General features: G+C 39.5%; 1 long non-coding RNA gene across 1 annotated transcript; it reads right to left on the bottom strand.

Annotated features, from left to right (window-relative positions):
• Positions 1-3,633: 3,633 nt before the first annotated feature.
• Positions 3,634-4,754, bottom strand: LOC134878438 (uncharacterized). The gene is made up of 2 exons (XR_010167672.1): positions 4,519-4,754; positions 3,634-4,165 (listed from the first exon to the last, which is right to left on the bottom strand). It is a non-coding gene; the product is annotated as an uncharacterized LOC134878438 (long non-coding RNA).
• Between the last annotated feature and the right edge of the window lie 7,225 nt (positions 4,755-11,979).

The following is an 11,979-nucleotide window of genomic DNA, read 5'->3' as shown; positions in this document are numbered from 1 at the left end:
AGTGTTAAGCCTTGGAGAACTGAGAGTTGCAGTGGAGATGTAGCTTTCAAGGTTCTTGGTGTATAAAAACTAAACACTGCTTCTCTATGTTTAGTTTCAGCAGGCCTGAACCAGATGACCTAAGAGTTCGGGATAGTTATCAAAAGATCAAAAATGTATTTTGGCCCTTATCCAATGTTTTGTAATTCAACAGTAATATTTTGAAAGCAATACACAGAAGGACAAATAAACAAAAAGGTAGATCTGAATAGTGATTTCCATTTAACCTTTCAACAAATGTTTCTTTTTTTTCACAGAGTGTTGAGAGCTGGCCTCAAAACCTCACCCTATCATCCGAAAGATACTACGTGTGCTCAGAGCTCTAATTATAGACTGTAAATTAATACGATTTGTCCCACTTTCTGTACATTAAGTTTAGTAGTTCTTATGTAAGTATGCAGGAACAAACATCCAGATGAATGAGAAATAGATAGCAGGTGCTACTGTAGACGCTGGATGTTAGTCTTAATTAACATCCCAGCTGTCTTTGTTCATGTACATCAAGTCAGTCCAAACAAACGTATGATAATCTTCTCACAGTATTTTGTGTTGTAAGATAATAATATGTGTCTTAGTTATTTTGAAGAAAGAATAAGACATAAAACAAGTACAAGGTCATTACCAAAACACTTCGGCGAATTTGAATCCGATGTAAACATGAATAATAGATGAAATGGAACATTGAAATTCAGCTTGTCTGTGATTGAAATGAATACAAAGGCCTTTCAGACAAAAAAGAACAAGCCCGTACCTCCTCTTACATGTTTGTTCTTAACTTGGCTATAAAACCTGAACATGCACGGATAACATAGAAATACTGGGGCCCTGTCTCTGCAAGTGCAAAGTGAGAACCATTCAGGACTTTCTTGGCCATGAAGCAGAGCAAAGACCTCTTACCCAGTTTTCAAATTATATGGTTAAAACTAAAACAGACATCTAGATTTATAATTGGGGCTCTGTATATATTTCTCTTTCAGCCATTAAGCTCTGGACTGCCAGACTCTCACTGAAGCAATTTGTGTTGGCCTCAACTATAATTTTAACATGGAATAGGAGCAAATGAAGCAGAAATACACCTGAAACAAAACCCGTAGTAACTCAAATTAAAAGTAATGTTGAACTTTCACTTGATCTCACTTGTTTATAGCGTTTGTTTTAGAAGTGTCGACAAGATGACTTGGCAGAAGCTTGTTGTTTGCTGTCGAACCTCTGAGCCTCATTTGAATTTCAATTTGGCGTGTAGGAAGGCAATAAGAAGAAAAGAGAGGGAGAAATGTAAGGTAGCGAAGGCAAGTCCAATCACTCAAAATGAGAGTCATTTGTCTCAGTCTGAGGGGGGCACTCTTTCAATTAGTCTTTAACTGTTTGCTTTAAAGCAGAGCAAGTATCGATTTATTTCTCATTACATCACATCAAGAAAGCCGTTCCCCGAAAAAGTACAAGAGAAAAAAAAAAAACTGGTGTCCTCAGTCTGTAGTGAGCTAAATGTGAACAAATAACCGGTACAGGTAACCACAGGATGAAAAAACTACAGAAAGGTTTAGGCTCCCTGGAGCTAGCAAAGCTCTGCTGCTACACGGTTTGTCTGTTTGAGAAGGGAGAAAAAGGGTTTATTTATTTCTCTACAGAAGTGATTTCTCATTATGGATTCTCAGGAAGAAAATATGCAGCTTCTAAATGGGTCCTGCAAGTGTGTGTGTGCTAGGTGAGTTTGTATTTGTGCGGATGAATAACACTCTGTGTTGGAGTGCATTTGTTAGCAGGTAATGTGTGCGTATTTGTGCATTAGAGAAACGGAAGAGAGGGAGAATGAGAGAAGGGAAAGAAAGTAAGAGCCAGCAGAAAAGTATTGCAGTAAATTGTGAATGGTGAGAGCCAGCCAAATTGCTGACTCATGTAGGCCACCCAATTACACCCCAGGACTGCCCAATTGTGATTGAGCTTCTGTTCGGGCTTCTCACAGCAATTTGTTATTTTGAGATTTTTCTATGTTTTGTTCATAAAGCAAACATCACAGGTACAGAGGAATTCAATTTGTTGCCCTACAAAGTCACATTTTTACATTTTGAAACAAAGTGCTTGCTCTTACTGACTTGTTGTGCCTTTGCCTTATTTCCGAAATGGTTCCACTAGATCCAATCTGTCGAAAACATAGCAAGTCTCACAAACATCTTCTTGCTTCTTATTAATGAACCAATGAGTAGGATTTTCCTGGAAAAGAAAAAACAATATATGAAAATAATCCTTAAATATAAAAAAGTTAAATAATTCTTAGATTTTTGTATGCAGGAAAAGAAATGCTCCTGCGAGACTCAGTGACTCCTGCATTCCAGGTTTTATTCCATAATGCTGCAGGGGGAACAAACTGTGCATGTAATACATATTGATGCAAAAACTTTTTTTTTTTTTATTTCCCAGTTTGGGATAAATAAAGTATTTCTGATTCTGATATATGAATTGCTGCCATTTCAAAAAAAAAATCTCTATAAAGTAACAGCTCCAAGCAAAACATTAATGGCTTTTGTAAGAGAATGTGTCAAAAAGTGGGATTAAGTGCTCTCAAAATAAAACATCGTATCGAGGCATAGAAATGTTATTTCAAAGTTTTGGGTTGAATGTCTAAAAATATGGAGCAATATTGGTCTAGGCGATATATACACAATAACCCCGAGCGCAAAACTCTGAGTTAGTGTTAATTTCCACCGCAACAGCATTGCATAATAAGTCATGCTGTAAAATTGGCCGACAGTCTCCACATATTGTCACGGCTAGATAATAGAGCTGCACGCAGACAGCTAAGATGGAGAGGAATGTAATCTGTGGAATGAGACAAATCTTTAAAATAAAACTCATTTCTTCCCCCATGGCATTGTGCTTTGTCTGCAGAAAAGAGGATTTGCAGTTACTTCTCAGACACTCAGGGTCACCAGTGAACAAAAAGAGTTATTATTTACATCACAGTGGAACTTCCCCACACACACGCATGCACAGATAGATAGACACATGCTTTTGCTGTACTCTCACCCATTGCTATTCAGCGTGTCCTCCTGCTAGCTCCTTTATGTTTCCCAGAGCAGCTCTTGGGTTATGCTGTTAAAAAGAGGTACCAGTCTGCTTAACAGCGCCTGCATATTCAGGAGACTTATAATGAGGGAGCAGGATCAGCCAGACAGTGGGTTGGCAAATCTGACATCAACACCTCTACGAGACTCAGTGACTCCTGAACTCCAGAGAGCTAAATGAACACAGAAAGAAGATACAAATTAGCTCTTACAGTTGAAAGCCTGTGATCACGGAGAGAAAAGTTTTACCCGAGACACATTACAAAAAGTAAACCAGACTAGTGTTCATAAATGTTTTTGACCATGTGTTAAACGTACATAACTTTCTGCAGGCTACACTTTAACCCCTTGACGCCTGAATTTAAATGCAATTATGTTAAAAAATTTATTTTATGTGTTTTTGCTTTCAAGCAGATGCTAAATTAAGTGGAGATTATTAATTTCAATTTAGCACATAGAATAGATATAATTTTGGGTATGATGCAAATTAGCGACAACAGGCATTAATGGATCAAATAGTAATTAAAACACATTTCCCATCTCAGGCATGTAATTCATTTTATTGATGCCAACATATAATTTAAATTAAAATAGTATTAATTTCATGACAATATGTCAACAGACATGCAAAACTCATGACAATGACAACAAAACAACAATAAAAAAACAGCATGTAGAACTGTGTGTAATAGAGAGAGAGTGTGTGTGTGTGTGTGTGTGTGTGTGTGTGTGTGTGTGTGTGTGTGTGTGTGTGTGTGTGTGTGTGTGTGTGTGTGTGTGTGTGTGTGTGTGTGTGAGAGAGAGAACGAGAAAGAGAAAACACTTAGAGAGAACAAAGGATGTGCCGAGCTGTCTTACTCATGAACTCAGCTGTCAAAAACTCATGACATCATTAACCATTCATTATAACAATGAAAACAATAACAATAACAAGAACAAAACAGCTAAGGTTGTAGTAGGTGCTCTCGCAGCAGTAGCTGCAGAACTGGTGCTAGGGACCGCATCAGAGTCTCCATCAGTGCTGCCACTGTCATCACTGCTGCTGCTGCTGCTGCTTTCATCACCTGGTGTAAAAAAAAAAAGTCACTATTGAAAAGAGCAGACATTTTTATTTATGATTTATGAGTACAGTTGTAAGACAGAAAAGTTCTTTGAAAACAGCTTTCCATACTTCGAGGTCAAGCTAAATGAAAGAAATAAAAGGTCACTATTGAATGCAGACATCTGTATTTACATAATACAAAACATGTACTCATTGTAACCAATGTAGACAATATGGCCGAATGTAGCGAATTCGCGACACACAGAATCACTTCAAATAACTTCAGAAATATCTGTCAAAACTATTCTATTCTGCTTCGTTAGCTGCACAAACAAACAATAAACAGCAAAAATATTTTTTTTTTCAATAACTTACCTCAAATAGGACCGTATATTTCGTATTGCTTTCTCCACTCGTTAGCGTCTAACCGGATATGCCCTCCTTCGTCGACCGGGTGTAAGTTCCCACTCTTTGACCGGTCCTACGAGAAACTAGTGCTTGCAAAACGTTCCTAGGTCCGTATCGAAGAGACATGAACCGGCATTGGGGGAACACATGCACGATCTCGGCTGCATTTTTAATAGAAGCGGTTTGAGGCGAATTCGCGACAATAGGCGTTAAGGGGTTAAGACCCATTTCCCTATATGTTTTGTCTTCCTTCAAGCCATTGGTTTCCTTTCATTTAATTGTATTTTGAAAAGAACTGGAGACAGAAAAAGTATGCTCACTTTTATATTTTAACTATGAATTGATGCTCTCTCTTGGATGCATATACCATTAGTGCATGTCCTATTTAATAGACAATTGGCACAATAACAGTGTGAAAATGGGAAAGCACATCCACAAAATTACTAATAACTTCCAAGTGTGAAAAAAGAAAAGAATGCTATTAATCCCAAGAAAAGGTGTGTGTGTGTGTGTGTGTGTGTGTGTGTGTGTGTGTGTGTGTGTGTGTGTGTGTGTGTGTGTGTGTGTGTGTGTGTGTGTGTGTGTGTGTGTGTGTGTGTGTGTGTGTGTGTGTGTGTGTACTGTATGTGTGTGTCCATTTGGAGAATAATAGAAGAAAAAGTGAACCTTGAAGGAAGAGAGCAGAAAAATAGGAATTTTGATCACCGACCGATACGATCTGGCTCATGCATTATGAATGATGTAGAGGAGTGCGACTGGCTCTCTAAACCATCTGCAAAAACAGTTAAGAAACTGAAGGCATGAAGGGATACATTTGCATAAGGGTTTATGGATTAATTTATGGTATAATCAGGAGTTACTTTCAGCAGAGGGTTGTTTAATTAATGTCAAGAGGTTTTTCAGATGAGCTGCAATAATTCTTGTAATCTCAGTTGGACCATTTAGACAGCAGTCGCAGCCCCCAAGGGCTTCAGGGCTTGTGTTCATACCAAACTCAACATCAGCTTGTATGTTTCAGAGTGAGTGTAGACGAGAGCCGCATCACCAAGGAAACCACAGTCAACCAAGTATTAACATGGGAGCAGAAATTTCTGCTCACATAATTATGCAAAACTATATATACTAAATAGATAAGAAGTAGAAAAGCTTTCATAAGACTCAAATTCTAGCCATGCTTTGAGTATTCTAAGTTTGTTTGTTCTCTATTATCATTTCTAAAAGCATTACTTTTAGTATCCAGTGTTGACATCCATAAGGCATGATGAAAGAATGATGTATGTTGGGAGGAAATCAAATAATAACTGCAGAAGGGCAGAAGCGACAAAGTGTGAATATGTGTTTGTGTATGTGAGATAAATACAGAGTATGGCAGAAAAAAAGCTGTCACAACATGATGGAACTCAATGGAAATACAAACTGACAGGCGTGTTTAATTTCCTTGCAATAACTGAAAATTGGACATAGTGTATAAACACTGACAAGGCTTTTCATCAACAGCAAGTGCTTATGATGAACTATCAGATACAGCAAAACATTAACCTATCCCGTTTGCAGTAGAGAAAACCCTTGCACGTCCTGTATATAAGGATGTTTATGGATTACATTACGCCAAGTGATGCAAATACTAATGTAAAAAGCAAACATCACAGCAATGCTAAAAGAGTATCAGGGCTATTGAACTCCAACGTTGAAACTGTAGAACAGTATCCATAAATGTCCCAGTCTGGGATGAATAAAGTATCTCTGATGTGCATATATTGGAAGTTAAATGCATTTACACTTGAAAAATATCAGCTTTTAACTTCCATAAAGCATAAACTGGTAAATGATATTGATGCATGTAAATAGCTTGTAATGCTATAAAGCAAAGACATTGCTATAAAATGATTTTTTAAAAATCTGTCATCCATTTTGCATCCATCCCTGGATGTTCCCTAAATCAATAGCGGAAGGTGTGAAGCTACTTTAAAAATAATTACCACCTCAGAGTGGATCTTGACAATGTTAATCTATTTACAACCCAGGAGTGATGTTTTTTTCTGAATCTGCAAATGTAGATAGATGAAAGTGTTTCAGCTGCTGATGCAGAACACTGTGGAAGATGAATATTTATACAGACGCACCCATGGGAGCACTTCACTATGCAGCTGAAAGCCAAAAATGCAACCAACTCATTCTCCTCCCTTCTTCTGTCAGCCCAAACAGCCACTCAATAAATTCTACACTGAAAACCCAAACACTCCCACCGCTGTGTGTGTCGCGCGTCCTCCTCACACATCAGAAGTAAGGAATGCTTCATATTCACTTTGCCTAGAAAGGGGACAAAAAAAGTCCAATCCAACTATGGGTGTGTGAGTAGAAGAGAGTCCATGTGATTACTGAAAATTCTCAGCTTGCCGTTTATCCTCAGACAAAAGGGCTCTGCAGAATGAAAGGGAAATTGGAGTGCTTACTGAAGCTGCTGAGAGGGCCCCTAGACGAGCCACAAATTGCTTCCCCCCTCTCCCCTACACAGCTCTAACATGGCTGAAGCCATACATCAATTACCAGCCACATCAATGGAACATCTCTGCCACTGCAGTACCTTTCCTGGTTTAGTGCCAATGAGTGCTTCCCATCATAGAAGTCAAGCAGGCAATACAGAGAAAGGCAGGTGTATTATAAATCTGCTGCCCATTCAAAGAAACTAAGTAGCTGTTGACAGGTGCCGGTAGCATCTCAAGCAGTCATAGAGAATGATGACAAAGGTCTGCAAACCAGACTGAGGCGCAGCTCACTGATTTCACATTCTGCCTTCAAACAGTAATGATTAGGTTTTGAGGTATTTTCAGCAGCCGGGCTTGCCAAGCAGTTTGTGTTGTGTGATTGCTCTCTGTGTTCATTAGAAAGGGAAAAAACAGCCCCACACTGACCTGTCTTGCTTTAAACAAGTGTTGTGCCCAGAGGCGGCTGGCCCATAGGGGGCGCTGGGGCTCTGCCCCACCAGCTGTTGAGGGGAAAAAATATTTTTTGCATATTTTTTTTTAAATCAATGTCAGTTTTACTTAATAGTGTGTGTGCCTACATGCAATTTAAATCATTTAAACAACATTTCCACCAACTAACACTCATTAAACAGTGAATTTCCACTGACAGACAGTGTATCATTCTCTCATGGGGCGATCAGCAAAGTGCCCCTGACCGGCAGCTAAACAGCCAATCCGGTTATGGTTGCTAGGGAGAAATTATGAATAATTGGCCTATCAACGTCGCCAAATTTAACGCCGGTGGGGCGCTGGAAATTTAGCCCCAACTGCTACGTAAAATGCGTGAAGGTTTAGGATTGCTGTAGCTACATAAAGAGCCAGCGATAGTTTTTTTTCGTAGTGCGACTCCCAGACTCTGTCCTACGCTACGTGGGGAAAAAATACGCGCGACGACGAAGAGAGATGATGGCGATGTAATATGTAATAATATTATAGTATGTAATTGTAATATAGTTGTGGAGAATGCTTTGTTGTTTCTCTCAGGCTGTGACATGCAATGACAACTGTATGGCACTGATGCTGTTTTCTCCAAGTAAATGCATTTTCCCTTGAGAGAGGGTATTAAAATAATCTGTTTATGTAAAAGTTTTTGAAAATAACTTGGTTCTAAATTCTTTGTATATGTTACATTTTAATAGGAAAGTTCTGTTTCATTCTCTCTTCTCAACCCACACTCACTCATTCACTCACTCACTGTTGATTTGTATAGATTCAGCTGAAATCATACCCGTGTTGTTAATTTATCCCTTGATTGTATTGTATAGTATTTGATAGCATAAAGTCTAATATAGCTGTAAATTGTTACTTTTTCTGTGAAGCTGGAAACTGTGAAATTAAATTATGATTGTGGAACTGTAGTCATTTCCCGACTGTTCATTTGAATGCTTATGCTAGATTAGGCAGGGAAATCTGTTGGCACACTAGCCCCACCAAGATTTTTTTTCACCAGCCGCCACTGGTTGTGCCCTTTCCCCAAAATCCCATTCCCAGAAACATCTTAGTTCTGGGCATTCGTCCATCAGAGTCCAGGCAAAGAGAAACAGAGAGAGAGAGAGCCATTTTGTCCAGCTCACTACATCCCAAGCCCTCATCTCTTGTCTGGTTGCCTGCCAGGCAAACCAGCAATCCCAAGATACATGCTAGTCTGTCCTATTCAGCGAAAAATACTGGTGAGTGCACCCTGTATCCCATTTCCTTCCAAATGCAAGCTAAATCTGCATCGGGCAATTTTGTCACTGCCACCACCTTTTGTTGGAGCTGAGGGAAGGAGAGGTTGAAGATATAAAAGATCTGTAATGTATGAGGCATTTGGAACTGTGTGGAGTTAAATGATTGATGGCTTACCACTCACACTTTTATGCTAAGTTGGTTTCAGTGTTTCTTTCAAACAGAGCTGTGATGGTTCTTTGGGCCTCTGGGCAGCCACACATGTATCATGCACCACTTCATACCCATGCATGTGAATGATTATGGAATAGCGGCGTGACTCGGGGTCTGACTACAGCTAAGAGACTATAGTACATACTAACAGAGAAGCCAATTAGCAATTCCAGCAGTTGCTTGTTGAACCGGCACGGTACAGAGGTCTCTGTTAAATTAAAATACAAATGTGAACTTGCCAAAAGGGGGCCAGGCTGCTGGTGAATCACATCACAGCCAATTTAAGCAATCGGATAGAAGTCATGGTGCAAAGAAACATTGTAAAATAATGTATAAAAGGAAGGTCCTCCTGTACAGACACCTGCAATGCTCGCCTAATGTTATAAAAACGTGGAACCATTTATATTCTCATTTTGTTTGAGTTGATCCGATTCCTTCACTAGAGACTTTTGTTTAATTGCCGTTCGCATGGGAAATCACTCAGCCCTTGGGCGAGTTTGGAAAAAGTGCTCTTGAAATTCTGCTCACACACACACCAATTCAAACCATGTTCTCATACTGGTGAGCTTTCCAGCCATCACTCAGCCTTCTGATTTGCTTCAATACATACCAAGAGCCAGCTGAGTAAATTGATTCCTGTATCCCAAACTGTGTTTAACTTAATTGTTCTTTTTTTTGAATGTCAATACCTCACTGATGTGTGTGTCATTGTTTGGACATAATTGAGATGTTGTGAGACTGAACAAAAGCAGTTATGTTAGACATAACAAAATAACTTTTAGCCAAAGGCGAATGAAAGCCAAAGAACCTGAATATTGAAGTCCAAGAGAAGGCCTGGATTTATTGAAAACAGGGGGCTGACAGCAATGGCCTAATTTGTATGTATCACACTTCTTGTACTCTTTAGAGCTTCCTATGTCTTGATTTGAGCAACAGGTAAAATCCCACCTGGGACTGTGTTAGTAAACAACAGGTTTAGTGTGATTTAAAAGAAAGTGATGGGCAGTCTTTCTTTACCAGTACTTGGTACCCACTGATAGAACATGAGTTGGGTGAAAACATGCACAGCAGAGCTGATAGACCTAATACCTCAATCCAATTCCCATTGTGTCCATCTATGTACATTCATTTCTGACTTGTGCCTCCATATATCTCCCACCCTGTCTTCCCACCCATAAAGATTATGTGCTGAGAATGGACCCTGCACTAATTTGTCTGACCTATTCTCATATGAAGAGATTCAATGTAGCTCCAGTGAGGGTGGATCTGCTCCAGGGTTGACATTTAATCCATGCCAATTTATCACCACTGCAGCCCACCCCTGTGGATTCTACCGGGTGGCATATTGCCGCAGAGCAGACCTCTGGTGCAGACATAGAGGAAATGGCAGGCGTTTTTTCTTGAATTCATCCAGTTTTGTGCATGGTGGGGTCGCAAATGTTGCATAGGGGCATGAGATGGGTTTGTTTACATTTGATTTTGAAAAAGGAATGGCCGTAAAGAAAGGCATTGTTTGCACCTTTTAGGGCTGCATGGAAGCTGGCCAACTTTGCTGTTGTGCAGAGATAGTCATGAATCTCTTCAACAGCCTGGAGAGGAAAATCACATTACAAAGTTTCTTCAGAGACACATTACCATATTAGTCGCATTGAGAGAATAGTTGATGATCACTTTTGGTTTAGGTGTGTAAAACCAATGTTAAAGTATTCCCTTGTCAATAAAGGAAGTTTGCACCAAGAAATCAAGCCTAATACGAGCTGTCTTTGTTTACAAGACTAAACCTGTCAGACATGATATTTTCCCCAAATCATCGCAAGTCCCCAGGAGCATCTCTGCCGTCTCCTGTGATCATAAATACACAGATTATATTATTTTCTATCAGTTTTTTACTCCCTGTGCATCATTGTGATTGATTTTCAATTAATTCACTGAAGGAGGATGATCAAATATGTGTCCTAGAAAGGTGGTACAAAAACAGAGTACTAGAGATGCATTCTGTTTGTTACCTTGTTTAGGGTGATGTTTACATTCAAGCTGTCAGCTTTTGAAAAAAGCACATTGACTTTATTTCCACTGATGTGAGGATACGTAGAGAGAATGCAAAACAATGAGCAGGGTACGAGAGAGGAAACCAATTGATCTGATAGCATTTAGGTCAAATTCATCGTCAGTTTGCCACAACGACAGGCTGCCATGTCACTTGATTTATTGCATATAAAAGAGAGCTAACTCAAGTTGTATTGTAATATGTTATATATTTCAATTCATATTTTTACCCTCAGTAGAGTTTGCCATGTATCTCCTTGTCTCAGTAATGTGGCCGCTAGTCCTCAGCAATCAAGGCTGGCAATACTAAAGTGACGGCCTTACTAAAGAGATTTTCAGCAAATCCTTGTTGATATATGTTTGTTGAGAAAGTTTTGCCTGGAAGACTCAACATAGAGAATGAAGTCTCCTGTCGATAAGATAAATCTATTTCCGTATCGTGTTGCTGCTGTATGTGCCTAAATAAATAAACCTTGTAAAATCAGTGATTTGCATACTTTTCACAGACCATGAAACACAGATTGTATCATATTTTACCCTTTTCCCATACTCCCACCTCTGTCCCTCTTTGAATCCTCATCCTCGCCCCCCTGATCTGTCTTCCTACTCCCAGCTTGGGGCTCTCGGAAGCCCATGACCCATCAGTTCTGCTAAGACCTCTGAGGGACCATCCATCACCAGAGCAGTGTTGTAACCTGGGCGTAGATTTCCTCTCCCCATGCCCACTCATCAATCACTGGGGGCTACTGAGCATACCCAAGCAGGCTGCAGAATGTGGGAAAGGCCAAGCAACGTCATACACTAGGCCAAGTATAGGGCACTAACAGTGTAAACGTTGATGTATTTGTACACAAGTTGAGATTTTAAAATGCAGTACGAATTTTGGAATGAGTTTTTTTTTAAATCACATCCGCCTTGAATCTTTGGGAGAATGTTACAGAAAACAGCATGTAAATACAAATATAGATATCATCCA

The sequence above is a fragment of the Eleginops maclovinus genome, chromosome 16 (assembly GCF_036324505.1).
Source record: "Eleginops maclovinus isolate JMC-PN-2008 ecotype Puerto Natales chromosome 16, JC_Emac_rtc_rv5, whole genome shotgun sequence".
In the NCBI taxonomy this organism is placed as follows: domain Eukaryota; kingdom Metazoa; phylum Chordata; class Actinopteri; order Perciformes; family Eleginopidae; genus Eleginops; species Eleginops maclovinus.
Note: the sequence above shows the minus strand (reverse complement) of the source record. Positions and strands in the feature narration are given on the sequence as shown.